The sequence below is a fragment of the Chelonia mydas genome, chromosome 1 (genome assembly GCF_015237465.2).
Source record: "Chelonia mydas isolate rCheMyd1 chromosome 1, rCheMyd1.pri.v2, whole genome shotgun sequence".
Lineage (NCBI taxonomy): Eukaryota > Metazoa > Chordata > Testudines > Cheloniidae > Chelonia > Chelonia mydas.
Genome location: NC_057849.1, coordinates 264,555,958 through 264,577,079, shown reverse-complemented (window position 1 = coordinate 264,577,079; position 21,122 = coordinate 264,555,958). Strand labels below are relative to the sequence as shown.

Sequence of the window (21,122 nt, the reverse complement as noted above, 5' to 3'; positions counted from 1 at the left end):
TTCTAAAATTTTATTTCCTGTCTGTGTTTTTATCACCATCCTTTCTCCAAGTATGTTTGAAAGGTGCATAATATTGAGTATTGCGTATTACTGAATATGCCTGTTTAACAATACTTCTCCTTCTCCCTCCATGGAGTTCTATGCCTTCAATTCCATCCTCAGACCCTGTGCCCCTCCCTCTTTCCCAGGATCTCACCAACTTCTTTAAGAAGATTGGAAACATCCTTCAATACTGTGTTTCTCCTTTCATTCCAGTTGCTAACCTTGAGCTATCTCACAATTACTTTCACTCCATTTCCTTTACATGCCCCTGACCTTATGTCCTCACTAACTAACCACATCTCTCTCCTTCACCCTAAACCTCTCAGTATCCTCTCATCTTTTTCCTTACCCTCAGTGTAGTGTCCCACCTCCAAATGCTGAGTTTTGAACGCACCTGTCTATTAAACTGCTGTCGCTCCTCCCTTCGTCTTTAAACTCCTTGATAGGCAATATATAATCTCTGTCTTGATTTACCAGTATTACTGCTGTTTGTTTCTGCTAGCACCCTAATGGTTTTAAAAGAAGGCACTGACGTTGTCACAAGGCATTTCCTTCTCTCCTGATTCCCTCCTGGTATTCCTTATGTTCCACTGAAATGTGTCTCAGTAAAATATTTGGTTACCTCTTCCTGGACAAGTCTGAGGGCCTTTACTCTGTGCTCAACCTCCTTAATCTTTCTGCAAAGTGATCTGAGAGACTGGAGAGTAAGGGGCCATGAAAGCAAAGGGAAATCAGAGTATCAAGGAGGAAAGAGTGGCCTCTGTTCTTGGTACCATCCTTTACTCCCAAATCCTCCTTTCTGTCTGTTCTATATAGGTTCTTATGCTTGCCCCATCACCGTAGTCTCTGGGTGCCTTCCACTAGTGAATTCAATGGCATGACTAACATTCTTTCTCTCATCCTCTCCCCAGGGGAGTTGTTGACCATGGTCTTCGTGCTGGAGCTTTAGGCTATGATTTAAAAATGCTGGGCCCAGGCCATTGATCACCTTGAAGTTAAGGACCAAGACCTTGAACTTGACTCGTTATTCAGTGTAGGGAGTGGAGGATGGGTGTGATGTGCTTACGATAGCCTGTATTGCTGAGGTTACTCACTGCAATATTTTGTACTAGTTGGAGTTTCCGTGGGCTGATGGCTTTATGCCCAAGTGTATTGCATCTTTGTATTCCAGATGGGAGGTGACGAAGGCATGTGTAACTGAGGCCAAGTCATTATCTGCCAGGATCGAACAATCTCTTGGCCAGATGGAGACAACAGAAAGTGTTGTTTTGGGATGCTGCCATGTGAGAGCTTAGCATCAGTGCTGAATCCAGGAACTCTCTTAAACTATGGACTGAATTGACCAGCTAAGAGCATGTGCCCTCAAAAAGAGGAGACTGCACCATGGCTGCAAACTCTTCCCAATGCTTTTCTCTGTCTACTGGTGTAACCTGCATCTTGTGCAGGTTCAGCTTCAACCAACTGTTCTTGATCCAGGAGCTGATCTTGTCCAAGCTTTGGGCCATCTTGGTGGTATGGTCATATAGAGTGAAAGATAAGTAGAGCTGTATATCATCTGCATAATGTTGGTCCAACTCTGTGCAAATGAAACATTTGTCCATGTCCTAGTTATCTTCCATCTTGATTACTGCAACTTCTTCCTTTCTGTCCTCTTTGACCCCACATTTATCTCTCCCAGCCAGCTCAAAAGATAGTTTCTAAAATTATCTTCTTCAGCCTTTGATTGGACCACACCATTCATGTTGCATTTCTGTACACAGAGGAAAACATACGCTTTCAATCAAAACATACATTTATTTTAGATTATGGAAAACAGGAAGAAAGAACAAAAGTAAAGTCTCCATGGGAGAATGTGTCTCCTAAGACTCTGCATCAACTCTGCCTTTCACAGTGGTTCCCTGTGTCTGCAGGCAGCAGTGTTCATATGTATTTAAAGTTGTAGTACAAAGTACACTAGTCATGTAATTAAATGTGCCACAACTCCCCTCTTTAATCACTCTATTTGGCTCTCCTTTGCATACCATATTAAGTTCAAACTTTGCGTCCTCATCTTTTAGACCTCACCTAACACCACTCTAGTCTTTATCTTGGGTCTTGTCTCCTATTGTTACCCATTTGTTCCCTTCACTACCCCCAATTTCTTTCTTTCTTTCTTTCTTTCTTTCTTTCTTTCTTTCTTTCTTTCTTTCTTTCTTTCTTTCTTTCTTTCTTTCTTTCTTTCTTTCTTTCTTTCTTTCTTTCTTTCTTTCTTTCTTTCTTTCTTTCACTGATTCAGACATCAATACACTGAAATGTCTAATAATGAAACACTTGAAATGTTTCCTCTGTCAGCTCTGTGAATTGAGATTAGAGCTGGCTGTGTTTCTTAGCATATGGTTTGAATTTTCATTTTAGTAGCTGATCAGACTATTGAGATTTACATACCATATCTCTGCAAACAACTGCTTTTCAGTTGTGAGCAAGTTCTGGTGTAGCATCTTTATACTGTGATAGGCTCAGACTTTTCCATTTTAGTATAATTGTAATTTTCTGAAATGACAGATTTTCAAAAACAATATTGCATGGATAGATTGAATTATGCTATGGTGTGTTTAGACTGATGAAAGAATTATCTAAGTAGTTTCGCTATTTTACACTGGGTACACTCTCTCTCTCTCTCTGTGTATGTACATGTTCGCGAATGTGTGCTTGTAAATGTCCTCCTCTCTCTGTGATATATCCATGTGCACCCCCACCCACCATCAACATATAACCATGTGAAAAATTGCTTTTATGCTGTCCCTTTAAGCACCTCACCTGCCCTTTTTCCTCTAGTTCATCTAATTAGGACTACTAATGTTCCAATGCTCTGAGCATCCTTAAACAGCAACCATTTTCTTTTCACAAAATAACCTGCCAGAGAAGTGTTTTTTTTCCCCTCTTACATGGGGATTTCCCCTGCTTCATTATATTGGTCTCAGAAGCAGGATGAGGCAATGTTCAGGTCTGAATCAATGACACTTTTAAAATCCAATATCTTTCCACCCACCAGGCCTACCAAGTGAGAATTATACCTTTAGAAAATAGAAAAAAGAGATTCCCAATGGCATGCAAAATACTTGCTTCTAACCTTATCAGGCCCTGAAATGTCACACACAAAATCTGGGCATTATAATGTATAGACAAACTATTTTTGTTAATTTGTAGAGATTTGTAAATGTGGTTGCTTATAATTGTCATCTCTTTCTATGGCCTGTACAATTGGACTGGAGTGTAGTAACACATAATAAACATATGCAACCTTAATTCTGCCCCCTTGTGCATATGCATTATATGTCTTCAGTTACATGATCAGATACTGTTTTTCCCTGCAGGGTGTCTCCTTCATTCAGTTAAAAAGGGACTTGGGCAAGTCACTTCACCGTCTCTGTTTTTCACTTCTGTTCTTTCTTTGTCTTGTCTATTTAAGTTGTAAGCTCTTTGGTAGAGCTGGTTGAAAAAAAGGATATATTAATGAGTTTGTGCACTTCTACCATGGGCCCGTAATCTAGGTAGGGGGCTTAGGCACTACTGAAATACAAATAATAGAAAAAAAATGATAATTCACCTAAAAGGGGAGATCTAGGACAAAGGTATAACTACCTTTAAATGCCAACAGTACCACTTTAAACTTCATGCCTGTGTGTCAGCAACAAATGTACTGTACATGAACCAATAACGGAATGACATGAGAATAGCAAGAACAATAAGAAAATTATCTAACAGCATCATTTTAAATTTCATCGCAAGCTCTTCAGGGCAAGAACCGTGTCTACTTCTGTTTGTACAGTACAAAGTACAACAGTTCCCTGATCCTGGTCATTGCCTCTGGGTGCTGGTGTAATACAAATATTGTAAATAATGTACTATGAGTAAAGATTGGAGGCTGTGCATGAAGGAAAAAGGATGGCTGGTTAAAAGGAAATAAATATTACAGTTATTGAAATAATGATGCAACTAAACCAGGAGCCAATTTTTATCAGCTGAGAAGGCACCAAAAGCAATGTATTTCAGCAGTATTAAAGAAATGAAGTCATCAGTATCAAATCCCTCCACTAATATTAGACGATAGAGAAAGGTGGGGATCAAAAAGGTGTCTCTGCCACTGCTACTGGGTAAATGGTTCGACAGTTAACTTCTAAATCTTGAAAGCAGTGAGATTAAGTTGAGAATCTGAGGGCTGAACAAGATTTCCATCTTGCCAGTATGTAACTTAAGAAAGAAACGCAAGACATCTGCACCCTGTGATATGAGCCTTAAGTTGGATAATATGATCATGGACAATATCAGAAAAACTAGTAAATAAATAATAAATCTGAATATCATCAGGATTTTAATGTTACCTTAATCCCCCACAGTGAATGCAGTAGGAATTCCATTTTGGACTTGATAGTGCATTTCACATAAAATGTGACGGAAAGGCTATTTAATATCTCTGTCTGAAGGTTTGCATATTCAAACTTGTTTTATCTGTAGTGGTATGCGTTGTAAAATCCATGACCTTTACAGCAACAGTCTTATTTCAAGAAGTAACTTTTAGCTGCTGTTCTGATGGGAACTAGTAATTCTCTGTCTCGTTTTGATGTTCTCTGTGGGGGTTTTGCCTGAATAATGACTGCAGGATTTGGGTCTTTCTTTGTTTTGGTAAATGTACAAAACTTTAACAGCAAGATGGATGCTCAGATACCACCTTGATGGACATGGCATAAGAATCTAGATTAAAAGTAAGGCTCAAAAAACACTATGCTATCAGTTCCAGGAGTTATAGGCAAGGGTAGGGGTTTGATCTGCATACAGAGTTTCCTTCCCCTACCATGGGCCCTCTCTTTGGGTTGGAAGGAACTGGGGTCTGGGGCTCCCTGATTCTCACCCTACTCGGTGTCTTGATTGGCTGCTGCAGGGATGCAGGGACCCTGACTGGTTTGGTGCTCTCCTGTTCCCTGAGTGGGGTCTTGAAATTTTTTCCAGGCCAGCAGCATTTTGAGTTTGCTGTTACTTATCCTCCCTCCCTGTGGTTACTTTAGTCTGATCTCAACTTCCTGGGATGCAGAGGGCTTTTGCTAATTGTCTTTTGGGGTTATGAAGGGATTTTTTTAAATCTTCTTTCTGACTCATGAGGTTTGGTTTCCTGAAGTTTTATATAAAATGTTTCTGTCATAATATTTTCAGGAGTCCAGCATATAGGAGTTTGCAAAGTCCAGCTGGCACGTTGACAGACCCGTAAGGCTCTGGCCGGTGGAGGGGCTTGGTATAGTAAGCAGGGTATGTTTCTCTAGGATTTGTGCATTCTAAGGCCTCCCTTAATCAGTTCAGCCATCACTTCACTGTGAGGTAGGAATTTGGCTGCAAGGCCAATTTCCTTATCATTGCAGGGGTGCAGCTGGCTTACATTTTGATGTTTTGTAGGTCCTGCAGTTGGTGTACAGGCCAGTTTTGGAGTGCAGTGGTATTTACCTGCTTGCTAGCATTGGGGTGATTAAGGATTTTCTGATTCTAATTAGCTGGTCAGAGTTAATAAAATTAGGGCCTCATTTTAACCATATGTATTTATTCTGTGCCCTGTTCAAGGTACGTGTCAGTCACGTGCTCTTCTGCCGGGGTAAGAATTCTGCTGACTTCAATGGGAGCAGAATTAGGCCAATGCAGGGAATGTTTGAAACTCTGACCCATGAATTTGAGTCAAAACTGTGCAACCATGAATGATTTTATAAAAGGCATTTCAGGCTGCACCAATGTAAATAATACTATATGTGATGTAAAATATTATTGTTTGGACTTTGATAGAACTAATAACCCAATTCCAGGTAGTTAAAGAAGGCTTGGAATTGGAAAAATGCATTTTTAAAAACATCTGTAAGGCAGTGGCAGTGTGAGTGAAACATATTGTAGTGTAAGAATAATTTAGAATTTATCAGTTCAGGTTCCATCACAATATAACACTAAGCCCAGTAATTTCTATCATTTTTGAAGCTGTAGATTTTTTCACATGGTGAAGATGTAAACTCATAGCCCCCAGAGATAATTTTTAAATGGCCTCTAAATATTCATCTACTATTATTCACATTCACTTGCATAGGTAAATAGAATTTAGACATACAATCTAGATAGAGGCATACAGACTGGGTAGTTGAACATCCAGTTTGCATTTACAAACTACATTATTTACCTGTATAAATAACTGTGCAAGTTTGGGTGCATAAATTTAGAGGCTGATTTGAGGTCTCTGAAAATGTGGCCCACAATAAATGAGCAAAATGACTCACCTGTTAGTTCGTCAAATTTAGGGCCAAACTTCAGATCTCCATATAGGATTTTTTTTGTTAGCTAGTCTTTTTTCTTGTCTTACATTTTGGGGGTTTCTTTGCTTTCGGTGAAAAAGCAGTGAATCTCTGAAGTTTTTTCTCTGTCCATTGTATTTGGTAGTAACTCTCTTTTAGATTGAAGAGTGTTTCAATTGTTTTCATGCTAAGACGTTATAGTTTTAAATTGTGCTACTTAGGTTGGATTCAACACATTACCCTCCAGGAAGGATCTTCTCTGGAGGAAGTTTTAGAGATTGCCCTTGAAAAATATTTGGAAGATTTAAGCCATGTTAGCTCCCAAGCCAGTAAAGAACATGGTTTGGAGAAAGTCCTTAACAAAATGAAAATGGATTGGAAAGGTGTTTATTTTAGTTTTTCATCTTACAAAGACACAGGAATTCTTGTTCTAACAGCTGTAGTATGCATATAAAAGCATATGAATCTTAAATTGAAATGCTGAAGAAACTGTGTACAAAATCTTATTTTACCTTGTTAGAAGAGCTTTAATTAGTTCCTTTAATGACTGGAGGAGAGTGGTTTCTCTCGGTTTTTTTTTCCCCCTCTAAACATGCATGAAACATTATCAGCTCCCGCTGAAGCACATACAATATTTTAATTGCATTTCATTGTTCCCAAACCTAATTTGTTGAAAGTTAATTCTAATGATATCAGTGCCTGAGCTGAATCAGTGCTCACATGAGAGATTTGGTAAAATGAAATTTTTATACACAGTCAGTCCACCAGCTTTTTCGAACTACTTTTATTATCTGTCTTTAGGAAGATCTAATTTATTTTTAAGAGTGAGCTGCTGTTTAAAACATAAACATTACAACTAACCAGTGAATGATAACTTTTTTCAGAGTACTCAACTCTCATGTATAAAAAATAACAAGGGATTCAAAAAGCTGTGTTTCTCAGAGTGATTTTTAAAATAGAATGGTTTGGTGATTGTGAATATTGGAATGGACATATTTTGAAGGCATCAAGTCTGGTTGAGCTATCCCCAGTATAATACCCAGAGCTGCATGTCTCTTCTGTGCTTTCCTTGAGCACTTTTCATTTTATTTTGAAAGGGTTTGCCATTTATTTATTTCCATCTATAGGATTTTAACAAGAGACAAATAATAAAACTAGCACCTAACAGCTAACCCTGCTCATGAGAATCAACTCTCAACAAAGATTCTCCACCCACACATAACCCTCAGCCTCCTTCTGCTACATGCAAAGTAAGTAGATATTCTTTGTAGTAATAGTAAGCCATGCAAGTGAACAACATAGGCTGGGCTAGAGCAATGGAGGAAGTTGGTTCCAAGCCACAGGTCTCTCATAGAGGACGCTGTAATCAAGATGGATCCAGCTCAGGCACCTCTACTGACCACAAGGACAGAGGCACATCTTAAGTAGGAGGGTCCCAAGCCATTTAGAACTTTATAGGTCAAAATCAATGCCTTAAACTCCATCTGGAAACCAGTAATCAGCCAATGCAGATTGCCAAGCACTGGTGTGATGTGTAGCCAGTAGGAAGCAAGCTTAAACAGACCTTCACTTTCACCACCTCCACCTCTACCATTTTAGGTTTATGGGTTGATTTAATGTGAAGTGCCATGCAGTGCACATTTCAGTAATCCAGTCTTCAGGAAACAAAGGCACAGATCATTATAGCACAAGGCCCGCATGTGAAAAAAATGGTTGCAATCTCCTGGCCTGACAGGTGAAAAAAGCATGCCTGACCACTGATCCTATATGATCATTTGGCAGCATCCGGGGATCTAACTTTGCTCACAGATTTTAATTCGAGAAGGGACCAATCTGATTTCTGCATCGGAATTAGAGCATATCTTTCTATCCCATTGATGGATTAAGCCCACTGTTAAACAGTCACATCTTATTTCCGGTTTCAGCTTTGAACTTTGCTGAGTTCAACTTCCAGCCCTCAACACTGGGATCACAGTATGAATCACAAAAGTCGGGCAGTGTTTCATCCTCACCATTTCTTCTGGTTGCTTCTCACAGCATGGAGACACTCAGATACAATGGCGATGGACAAGTATTTAAAAACCTAGATAGATGGCATCACTTCAGTCTTCTCTGGATCGAGCTTCAGCAAGATAGCTCCCATCCATGTCTCCCAATGGCTGGCTCGCTCAGTTGAGACAGAGCAAGATGGGTGCTGTCAGCATACTGAAAATGCCATAAGCCTATCTTGTGGCAAACACCTGTGGAAATGGGAGAGATGGGACTGTATGCAACTCCATATAACAGTGCCCTTTTGGGAATAGGAGCAATTGCCCCACACCGCCTTCTGGGGAATGTTCAACAAGGAAAGAACAAAACTATAAATGAGCAGCACAACTCACTCCTGCTGAAGTCCAAAGACAAGTCAGTACCTCATTATTGATGGTATCAAAGCTCTCAAAACAAATAATTCTAAAAATAGTGAAACAGAACCTCTGTTAATGCCATTGAGCTCTTTTTAATACATCTAGTGCATGGAATCGCTCCTCTAGAAGTTGTTGTTCTTTGCAGCTATTAACACTGCTTGTTGGAGGAGTCAAGACAAATGTACAGGAACCAGAAGTACTAGGCTAGAAGAAGGCCACTTTTGCAAAGAGGGAACTGAGTAGGGACAGACAAAATATGGTGTCAAAATATGTAAACAGGACACTCTTTTAAAAAATTGAGACCTGGCTCCTTAAATTGTGATATATAAATAGTCCTCATTTTCAGCATGCAGGAGCTTTCCTGTGGAGAAATTTGTAGAACAGATGAGCTCATCATTGGCTGAGCTCAAAGCAAGAGAGTAACAGAAACTTAATTTCTGTGCCAGTCCTTCTGTTTGCAAAATAATGTTAGAGAAAATCAAAATATTGTTGTTATGTAGCCCACAAAGAATGTTGTGGGGGCTCCCATGCCTTTACACATCTCTCCCGTTAAAGTATTAGATTCTGATTGTATTCCATAGACTAGAAGACAACAGCAGACAGCTAATAAAATACTAATCTAAGTCTTAAGGCTGAATTCGAGGAGTCCAATTAAATTGTTTTAATCCCTCGTATGTGATTTGTTTCCTCCAGTATATGCAAGAGTGTTTGTCTTCCTTTGAAGCTTCCTAAATTATTGAAGAAAGTGTTGTGTTTAGGAGCCCAGGTGTCTCTTTTCCTCTAAGGAACAGCCCCAGTTCAGTTGAGAGTATCAACTGCCATTAACAGAACAATTCACAGTCCTTTTCATTCCTTGCTACAGCTAACCCTTTCTGACTTGCTTTAAAGGCTTTGTTGGTCGGAAGATGTATGCTCCTCTCACTTGCAATTTCTTGTTGTTCTGAATGTTTTGGGCTTAAGGGCAGGGAATATGGCCATATGGAAATATCTTCCCTATCAAAGTGGAAACAGTTTTAGTGAGCCTTTAAGCAGGTCCCATAAACATAATACAGTAGATGAACTCTCACAGCCGTACTTTAAAGCCTGTTAAAAATGTCTCTGCAGTGGATGCAGAGCAAGTGCACAGTGAATAGTGTTTGTGTTATGACCAGAAGATGAATGACTTCTTAGTGAAAGAAAGTCTAATGTTAATTAAAACTTTTTCAGGGTTTGGGTGAATAATACCACATTTGTGGTGTTAAATCGCCTGTCATTTTAATTGCATGAAAAATGGACTGTGTAATGTTAGCAAATGTTCATATTGATTACAAGCCTCTTGTGTATGCTAACCCAAAGAATTAAATGTTTTGATTGGGTTTTTTTTGCAAAACAGCCATATTGATGATAAAGCTTGTACTATGAATATGTTGAAGGTCATTGTTACAATCTTTTACAGGGAGGTCTGTCACCTTAAAGCAAAAACAAACAAAGATAAACAAAATCTACCTAAAATTGTCCAGAAAATCTTATTGTACTTACTGGGCTTCAGTTGTATATTTCCAATTCATAGGGAGTTCACTGAACTCCCAGATCAAATACAAAAAAATTACACCAGGTTCTCTAGGAGACATATGCATTCTCTCCCTTTTTGTCTGCCATAGAGAAATAAGGCATATTCTCTCAATAAAGCAAAGGACAAGCTGAAATGGTTCAAACTAAAAAGTTACCGAAAACTGTAAGATATTTTAGAATAGGAAACAAACGGTAGGTCCTGTCTGATCCATCTGGCTTGCCTCCTCGTATGTCAGTCTGTCTCTCCATACCAAGTCGATAAAAATGATTAGAGCAGACATCTCACAAATGTACACCCTTAAACCATGAAGCAGTAATGCTGTGCAGGAAAATTTTTTCTGACCTTTTCAAATTACATCCAACTGCCTGGGGAATTTCTCAGTGACTAGAGGTAATAAAGTTCAATCCGTTTTGCTGGTTGGCTTCAAATTTAGCTCCTCAGAAGCCCTAACTTATCTGTTCTTTTTATCATGGCCTTGGCATCCATTCAGTACTGTAATCCATGCATCTAATCTTTTTTTCTCCCCTCTCAGGTTCTGCTGGAGGATCACATTGTGAAAACTATGGCCATGAAAGGCCCTCCATTTATTGCACCCTTCAAACACGAAATATTAGCATGGGAGGCTAAGCTGGTATGTTGCCTTTTGAGAGGCTCTTGTTGAATTTAATTAGCTTTTAGATTTCATCTCCATGCTACATCTCAGTTTTCAGCACCCTATGAGATTTATGCTTCAGTAATTTTCATTATATAAAACTTTTCAAAGTTTGCGGTGCTACTTGCACTGTGTAGAATGTTAAAAAGGAGGGGGGGGGGAGAAGCATAAAGTTCTTTATGTTAAATTGATTTCACTTTAGTTTTTATTGTGTGAGCCCAAATGCAATAGACACAGTCATCCGGTAAGTAAGTGAATCATCCAAGTGAGACTCACAAACAGGCAGCTGTGCTGGCCCATTCTTCATTGTGCTTCACAAAGTAGAGCAGAAAACAGAAGTTGAGACCACTTTTTTTTAACTTGGTAAGAATATAGTGGTGTTGAGTGATTTATATCTGGTAACAGCTCACTTTATTTTTAATATGTGGTATAAATGGCATTTATTGGATGTGGTAAGGGAACACGTACATTCCTCATTGCTTGCAACAAATGAAATTTCATGTTTGTTGTCTCCAGCGCGACTAATGGAGGAGATTATGGAAACCTGGCTGCAAGTTCAAAAGGCCCTGGTGACCATGTATTGCTCACAAGATACATGTAACCAAATATCAGTAGAAGGAAAGCACTTTGAAGTTGTCAGTAGGAACTGGTAAGTTTGTTGTTGTTAGCTAGGTAGGGTCCGATTCCCTCTCCACACCCTCTTTTTCCAGAGCTGCTTTTTGGACTCAATGAAAATTCTGCATGCAAGTGGGTATGAAGAACTGGGCCCTTATTGCAGTAGGTTCTCCTTAGCTTTGCTTAATCTTTAATTGTATCAGTCTAAAACAGTTACTACTTTTACCTTAATTTTCAGTAATGATAAAATTTCTCTTGAATGTAAATATAGCTAGATCTATATATGCATACTATAGAACAGTAGTTTTCTAAACTTTATACCGTGATTTTTTCTGAGGTGTTCTTTCTGCCAGTGGTTCTGAAGTGAAGGGAAAGATGTTCTACTGAATAAAACACAGGACTAGGAATTTGGAAATCTGTGTTTTGTATATAGGTCTGGCATACTGTGGTTGTGCCTCTTAGTTAAATCATTTAGTCATTCTGTGCCATGGTATTTCCATCAGTAAAAACAGGGATAATACTTTTACTGATGTATATAGTTATTATTATCACTACTGTTGCTATTACTCTTATTGCTATTTTTTATTATTATCATGCTCCCATGCCTTAAAGGGATGTAGTGAGGCTTACTTATTTAATATTTTTGAAGTGGTTTGAGATCCTCAGTTGGAAGGCAATATAGAAGAGTAAAGATGTATTATAAAGCATTCTTGATTTGTAAGAAAATATTTTGCATGTCCAATTGTTTAATATACTTCCCTTTTTTGCAAACAAGATACCTTAGAAAAATAAGAATAACAAGTAAAAGTTTGAAGAAAAAATACGAAGTCACTGTAAGGAAAAGTGTGTATTTTTCTTTGAGAAACATGATTTTTCTAAAGCATTTCCCATGACATTTTTTCTTAAATTAAAAACCAGAACCCCTTGCCCTAAACTTTTCTTCACAATAACAAATCTTTTGCTGGCATCACATAGTTCACTCTCCTTATGTGTTATCCCCTTTTTCCCCACACTGTGTCTTGTCTATTTAGATAGTAAGCTCTTTGGGGTGGGGACTGTCTGTTGCTCTGTGTTTGTACAGTGCCTTGCACAATGGGACCTCATTCTTGGTTGGCCCTTAGGCACTGCCTTAATAAACATGATTAATAATCAGTTGTGTTTTGAAGCCTCTTTTGACGTGTCAAAAGAGAGGGAGAGAGACTGAGTACTCATATTTCACCATTACAACTGCAAGTCTAATCTTACTATGGTTTTATGTCCTATAACATATGTTTAATGGTCTCAAAATGGAATCTAGTAAACTGTGGTCAATATCTAAAAACTGTCACTGCAATGAGCACTCAGTGTTTTGGCATCTGTCAGTTTCTACTAAATAGGGTTTAGTCTGGACTAGTATAGAGTATAGCCTAACCAGTTCATTCTCTATAGCTTAGCTGAGGGTTTGTGCAAAAATTGGAGATTTTACATCTTATTTTTAATCACATTGCTTCCATACTACTGATGTTTGCAATGTTCGAGATAGGTGGGGTACATTTTAATCTGTAGGACAGCCATATTTCCAAATTACTCTGGAAAACAGTCATAAAACATGGTGAGAATAGTCCACTCGCACTGATTCTTACATTTTGAAAGTAGTTTAAACAAAATAACTGCCCCAGTTGAGTAAAACTTTCTTCTTTACATGGTCATTGTTTTACGGCCTTGATTTCCTGTCCACGAAAAGCAGGCTGGGTACATGGATAGTCCAAAATTTTGTAAGGAAACAAGATTACCCATGGCATCTTCCTTTTTCTTTCGCTGCAAAGTTTATCTCATCTAAATCTAGACTCTGTGGTGAATATCCTTGCTACACATATAACATCAAATACAGTTATTATATATGTACACACACATGCGCGCGCACACACACACACACACAGAGTAAATGTATTTTACCACCCTAAACTAATTGGTACTAAACTGGAACTTTTAAAAAACAATACATTTAAGATAATATTTGCTCAGTGCAGTCAGCTAAATTGATTTTTATGTTGATATGTTTGTTTAATCTCACAGCTTTGAAGCTTCTGTAATACACTTAGGTTTATTTCTTCATGGAAAGGCTTTACTACTCTTTATTCTGAGCAAATTAGGCTTCTCTTGGTACTACAGCATTAGATTTGCCTCCTGATACTGAGACCAGCAACCTAAAGGACCCCTTGTTTGCCAAGAATATCAGAACACTGAGAAATGCCTTATGGCAGTAGCAAGCTTTAGAAGCTCAAAGTAAGGTCACCACTGTTGGCTGTATTTATATCTCATCTTGCAGTATGCGCTTTGAAAAATGTAGGCAACATCTCAGTTATTTATTATGACCCCTCTCATAATATTTTAAATTGTAATACATCGGGGTGGTATTATTTTGAGTTGCATATAAGATTTTAAGACTGTCACAGTATGAGTTTTCTTTTAATGCACATGTGTGTTATCAAGCTTGTTTTTATATTTATAACCATGAATGTTGCGTGGGTACAGTTCTGAGGGGTCTTTGAGCTTTTCCTACCACTCTGAAAGTTTCCAGCCTCATAAGTATTTAAAATAAACTTACACTAATAAGTAGAAAGATTTCTCATTCATTTTCACATAGTTCATCACATTTTGTCAGTTGTTGACTGTGTCTGTTGCATAAAAGAAACTTGCGGTGATGTCTAAATCTGTAAATTTCATTTTTTGGAGGTGTTTGTGTAGCAGCAGCTTTGACTTATTGCCAGTAGTAGAGTAGAATGTATTTTTTCATTCCTGATTTACAAGATTGAAATGTTGTGATGGCAGCGGTAAACTGGTGGACGGTTACACATTTTTGCAAAATAATGCATTTCAGTTTTACCTCTTTGCTTCAGTCCAGAGAAGAACATCCATAGTGGATCGATATTTTATTAAAAGAAAATCCTGTAGATTGTGTTCAAATAGCATCCATCTATACCAATCAGTGATGCTAAAACATGAGATTGCACTGTGCACAGCAAAGGACTGATGTGTTGTCTGGCTTTGTTGTTGATAGAGCATTCTCTATTGTCTTATGTTATTTCTATTTTTATCATTAGTCCATGAAGTCTTAATAATTAGCTCTGTAATTTGCCAGAAAAACATGTTGATTTATTGAACTGGCTGAAGCAAAAAATAGCAGATCAATCTGGCATTGTAGGTTAATAGTACAGAACAAAGCACAGTCATAATTAGATGAGAAAAGGACTTTCCTTGTTCATTCCACTTTATAATAAAAAGTCCCTCAGCAAAGTGTCTTAGAAAATAATGCATTCAGACTGAGTGGAATTACCGCCTAGCAGATTCTATTTATCTGTAGCTTAAAAAGCAGCTGCGTTTTTGTAAAAAGCAATGAATGTGGCAGTCCTACTTAAAGGTAGAAGAAAAAGAACACCCCTTGTTTTGTAATAAGGGGATTTTCAATTTAAAAGAGAGAGAGAGCCTGTTGTGTGAAGTATGGTTATTACATTCACTGTATTCTATCTCACCCACCAGGAGGCTAATAATGAAGGAGTCAGTGAAGGAGGCCAATGGCATGAGGGTTATCTCACAGCCCCAGATGCTGGATAAGTTGAAGGAGGCAGAATCGCTTTTGGATGACATTCAGAAAGGCCTGAATGATTATTTGGAGAAGAAAAGACTATTCTTTCTAAGGTAAACAGTCCATTTCATCTGTTGGCTATGGGCATTGATATAAAATGTGTTTATATAAATATCTATAAAGTTCATTTTTTATCACCTTTAGGTTTTTTCTTTCTGTGCCACGATGAGCTCTTAGAAATCCTTTCTGAGACAAAGGATCCACTCCAAGACCAACCACACCTAAATAAATGCTTTGAAGGAATTGCCAAGCTCACTTTTAATCAAGAGAAAGAAATTACTCACATGGAGTCAGCAGAAAATGAAAAAGTAGAGCTCGTGCTGCGAATAATTCCAGCAAGTGCCAAGGGGCTAGTTGAGAAATGGCTTCATGAGGTGAATATCTTTAGCTCTTACTTAGGGTTTAGTTACTGTATAATCATTTTCTCTTTTAGGAGCAAGGAATATCATAAGCATATTTCCTAACTAAATAGCTCTCTGAGAATTTACCAGATTATTTAACAGATTGAATATCAGCCTTATTGTTGTTATTTATTACACCTAGTTGATATGTGCAAACATGCAAAATTAATTTTAATAAAGAGGTTATCAGTATGTGAGACAGTTAATAAAAGTGTGTGTGTCTGAAAGCATATATGTGACTATATGTTCAAGTCTATGTATATGTATTTTTGTTGTCTTCTCCCTGTAATTTTTGTAGTTTGGAAAGATAGATTTTTTTTACAAAGCAGTTTAAAGGAACGTGAAGAGATTTTTTGCACACCCCCCTCCCCCCAAAAATCTTTATTTTCAATACATATTAAGTAAAGGGAAGAGAAATATTTAATTAACAATATACTAACCTTTCCCCTTTGGGCCTATGATCCAAATTAATCCGTTTCAGTGTGAAATTAGTTTGATGACCTTTTTGTTGGCTTTATTTTTACCTTCCTCTGTTACACAATCAAAGTGGGTCCTTCCTCTGATATACAATTCTAGGCCAAGTCCACTTCCAATCTCTCCTTCTTTCTTTCAAGACAGAATCAGCCCCAGGTACACATCTTTCCTTTCTGTTGTTATTGCAGGCACTGCTTTTACCCCATTAAATCTCTACCTTTACCTCTTGCCTCTCTCTTCACTTTAGGCTGTCAGCCAACCAGGGTATACAACTGAGAAAAGCAATACCGTATACTAGAAAGGGAGAAAAGGAAAAACAAAACAAAACCAAAAAACACACACAGAATTTTTTTCCAAGATGGACTCTGCTGCGGGGGGGGGGGGGCGGGAATTTGTCAAAGGAACTGAGAGTGAACTTTAGCTGAGAGTATTACTTCTGTTATGTGCCGAGTTTCTGCTGGCCGGGTGAGCAAAACAAAACAGCTCAAGTCCTCTCATGATTCCATGTTTCCCACATAACTGAGCCACATATCACCATGCCAACTTAGAATTAATCTTTTTTAAAGTGACTGCACGCAATTTAAAACAGTTCATCACAGTTAGTCAGGGGAGGGTAAGGACAGAGCCTACTTAGGCACAAATACTTCCTTCCCTACTCTCCAAAGAAAATTGTAAAACTTTATTTTTGTACTCATTTTCAGCACAATGTTATGTTCTTCGGAAAAACATTGGAGTTAGAGAGCTGTGGTAGGTATGAGATATGCAGTTATGAGGAGCCTAGGAAAGGCAGATCTCACCATACCGGAAAACCTGCTGGATGTTGTTTAGTTCTCTCTCTCCAACAAAAGAGAGAGAGAGAGATAGGGAGATGAGCAGCTGTGTTTATTTTAATACATCTCATTTAACCCTCACCTAAAAACAAATGGAAAGGTTTGGGAGTGCATTAATCTGGACCCAATTAGCATCTCTTTTTCCCTCAAAAGTGCAACCTGTGATTAATGAATATAAAGTAGAGTTTCATATGCAGTCTTTAAATCATTTGCATGTTTTATGCATGATAATTGAATTTATTTATGCACTTCCTTTCATTTAATGATTTCCTGCGCTATCCACATTGTACTATCCAAGAAACAGGATTTGATAGGCAAGCAAGGATAGGAGTAGATAAATAAAACCAAGTAAATTTGTATGTCTAATGTCAACTGCAAATAAAAATTAATGGGTTAATGTAAAATGTTTTAGTTAAAGTATATGCTCTTAGCCTTTTCAGACACTTTGGATATTGCTTAGTATGCTTGTAAATGTACAAGCAAAATTATTTTCAAAAGGCCATGAAAGGCAGTTAAATTATTGTATTGACATTTCTATGACCCTGGAGACTTGTGTTTCAACTTGGCCAATTAGTAGTAATAAGATAATCAGAAGATGAATAGTAATTACATTAATAACTAATGGTATTCAGCCCAGGACCTAGAGAATCAGTCTGGTTTAGAATATAATAGTACATTATAATTTGTCTTATTCAGTATTTGATCAGTAGAAATATGAGCATTGGATGCCTAGTAAATTTATCATAGGCAGGATGTATAAGTTCTAGAGATCAGTTTGCCACATTACTGTCCCTGTGATTGTTCCTGTAAAGTGACATAATGGGGAAAATTGCATTTTTTCCCCCATTTAAGGTCAGATGTCCTAGTGATTCCATGGTGCTGGTGTCTGAATTCTTTACAATGCAAAGTCCATCCTTGCGATGGTCATGCCAGGAAGCTGCTTTGGGAAAGGTTTTTTTTTTTTTTAAAAAAAGGATTCTGGTAGTGTTTCTCATAGTTTTGATTTGTGCCAGTGCTTCTCTTGTCTCTTGTCTTTCCTTCTGTGTTTAAAGATGTATGTGGAAGTGATCTTTTTCTGTGGTGTCCTGTCTTTTTCAGTGACTTAATTGGTTGTGTGTTGTGATTGTTTCCTGATCTTTGTAGGTAGGAATGTCTTTAAAGGCTAAAGTTCTGTTAATTTGTGATGTAACAATTTCAGTGTGTTTCTTGTCATTGAAATGTAGTTTAAAATGTTCAGTAATGTAGCATGAAATTATTGGTTAGTTTTGAAATGGTTGTGAAATCATGTGAAGAAAATAAGTATTGCATCTGATCAAGATAAATTCACTCTAGTGTTTTATGGCTTTTTATTCCTATGTGATAGTAATAAAGTCTCATGTAGGGATGGAAGCCATGAAATACATTGTGAAAAATCATCAACTAAGATGGGGCCATGAGTATAGAAAATGGTATAGTTGTAGAGCTACTGAAAATTGTTGGAAAATGATTTAGTATGTCACCATGTTGATTACCATGTTTGCATTTTATTTCTTCATCCCTCACCCATGTAGTTTGGCAAGTAAGGAAATTAGTTTATAACAGGTTGATTCACCTTTACATCAATGTTAAATGTTTAAATTGTTTATACATTTTTTTGATTTTCTACTCAAAATAACACTGTACATGAAACATTAAACTAATTAGTTAATACTGTAAAAAAAAAACAACAAAACAAAACAAAAACCCAACTTGTGAATTTCCAAATTCACGTTATTGCTACTTAGATTAAGAATGAAACAAACTAAGGTATCCCATTAGTCCATGGTCCAGGTTTTTTTACTCCCACACTCAATAATAGACATGAATGATGAGCTAGCATGTAAATAATAATTCTTTTTCTATTGACATGTTTTTCTCAAAGTATACATTCTCTTCTTTTCCTCTTCTGGAAATAAGACAAGGGATTATAGCTCTGAGGGCAGAAAAAGCACCTGTGAGAATGTTCATAATAGTGCCAACATCCCATATATTGCTTTACTATCCAAGTTTTGTCAATCTTTGTATATCTTTCTGTCTTGGGTGTCATTTTGTTTGTGGGACACTTCTGTGAATGTGCGTCATTCTTATATAACTAATTTATTTTTACAGCCTTCTTTATGTATTCTTTCTCAATGCACATTAATAAAAATATTTTTGTTACTTTGCCTCTTTTATTTCTCTGAAAAACTGTGGATTTCTTGTCTGTTTTCAAAAAAGGGATACACTTCCATTAATTATAAATAGGCAAATCCTCTTCTGATATAAAACCCTGGAGACAATTAAGTAGAAAAGATATTTCCCCCTGTATTTCAATAGGTTTCTCACTTGTAACTTACATGTTTTTTTAAAAAATAATTGTCAGTGTGAATAAAATAACACCCCAAATATTTTAACCTTAATTAAATCACAAGTGCAGTTTGAATTTGGTAATTATTGTTTTGGTTTACAAAGATGTTAGAGGTTGTTTATATCATTACTGTCTTGTGGAGCAATAGTTGCGGAATTTGCAAAGCAAGTTACAATCAGACCTCTATTAAGAGGCAAAATATTTGCTTCCTTGTGTTTTAATGAAATTGCTTCCAAGATTATAGAGGTTGTACTACCTAGAGAGTAAACTGAGCTTGTTAACCAAAATAGAAGAAAAATGGTACAGATAAAAATTGTCTTCGTCATTTGCCCCAAAATGTTTTCAGAATGTACTTTGGATATGGCAGCTCACTTCTGGTAATCTGTGAGAAGATTGTTTTAAATAGTTTCAAATGGACTAATCATAACATATTAGTCTCTTTTTCTCTCTTCCTCCCTATTCCCTGCCTAAGAATAAATTTTAGTTGAATTCCATTTTTGTCACTTCTAAATAATATGCAATTTGAGGATTCGTTTTCATTTTCAGCACCATGGGGCAGACTCTTGTAACGTATGTGTGCTTATACTCTGAAAATTAACTCTACAAATTGCATTATAGGGCTCTATGTTTATTGCCTCCAAATGATTTCGAGATCTAAATGTGCTCAGTTTTCAAGTAAAAATATATTTTTTTGTAACTGCCAACCCTGGAGACTGAACTTGGGATCTGAAAATAAAGCAGAGTATTTTCTTTTTCACACAGCACCACCAGTAACAAAGGGTTTTTTAGGCTAAGTTATGCCCTCAATTACAGCAGTACAACCCCCTACCACCATTGTCTTCACATTATATCCTCAGCAATGCTTATGCAGAAACATTGCTCTCAGTGGGTTTGCACAGGTGTGACTAATTGGAACTTCGTAAATAAATCTGTTGATGACTCTCACAAGAATGAATACAATCCAGATCACTCTCTGTTTTGGCTCTATGGGGTGAAAAGTCGTGAACTCTTTATTTTTGTCATTAACATAAGTACATGTGACTCTGGAAACACAGAGGGTACAGATTTGTTGAGTAAAAAGATGTGATTTTTAAATAGGCAATCTGGTGCAGTGCAAAACTATGGTAATCCAAGGTTGACCCTTTCTGCTTTGAATGCAGTGTAAACCTCACTACATGTAATGGCCTCTCTCCATCTTTTGTCAACAAGAGAGGCTGAACTCAGGACTTCCAGAGCTGAAAATACCTGCAGCTTGAGCTAAGGCGCAGGCTGGGGCCTATAACTGACTCTTATCCTCTGTGGATTGAGCACAGAAGGGGATACAAACACTCTTAGAAAAATGCATATACGTTTCTTGACACATGGAGCAGGTTTATGCAATGGGAAGAAGCTGGTGTTTTCCCTATAAGTGGTAGAAGGTTTCACCTTGCCAGGTTTGTTTGTGCCATTTGAGATATAGCAAAACATTAAAAAAGTAAGAGTGGTGGCTTCCTGGATCTACCTAAAGAAAATCTATGGTGGTGTTCCCCCAAGTTAAAGTTACAAATCTGTCCACAGAAATAAATACAGAGAAATGCCAAGAGAGTTATAAAATGATGAAACAACATTAATCTTAAACTAGTTCCTGTGACCAAGCTACCAGAATGACCCTATGGTACCTTTTCACTATGTCACCTTCCCCTCCCGCTTTCTGTAAAATACCTGGGCCAAATTGTCTGCTGGCATAACTCCACTGATGTCAGTGGAGTTACACTGGCAGAGAGTCTCTTGTATTTATTTGTTTGTGCCTGTGGTTTATAAATAACTCACCTGTGGATAGAGAGTGAAACTAATCTTAAGTGACCGTCCCAGGGATTAACAAAATA

The 21,122-nt window shown here is 37.4% G+C and overlaps 1 long non-coding RNA gene across 6 annotated transcripts in view; it reads left to right on the top strand.

Moving 5' to 3' along the window:
* The window catches only part of LOC114021626, a 103,238-nt gene extending 84,168 nt beyond the window's left edge, over positions 1–19,070 (top strand). For all 6 annotated transcript variants that reach the window (XR_006290562.1, XR_006290557.1, XR_006290567.1 and 3 more), the window contains 4 exons: positions 10,828–10,926; positions 11,464–11,596; positions 15,082–15,240; positions 15,332–19,070. This is a non-coding gene — a long non-coding RNA (uncharacterized LOC114021626). The remainder of the gene's footprint in view (positions 1–10,827; positions 10,927–11,463; positions 11,597–15,081; positions 15,241–15,331) is intronic.
* The last annotated feature ends 2,052 nt before the right edge of the window (positions 19,071–21,122 follow it).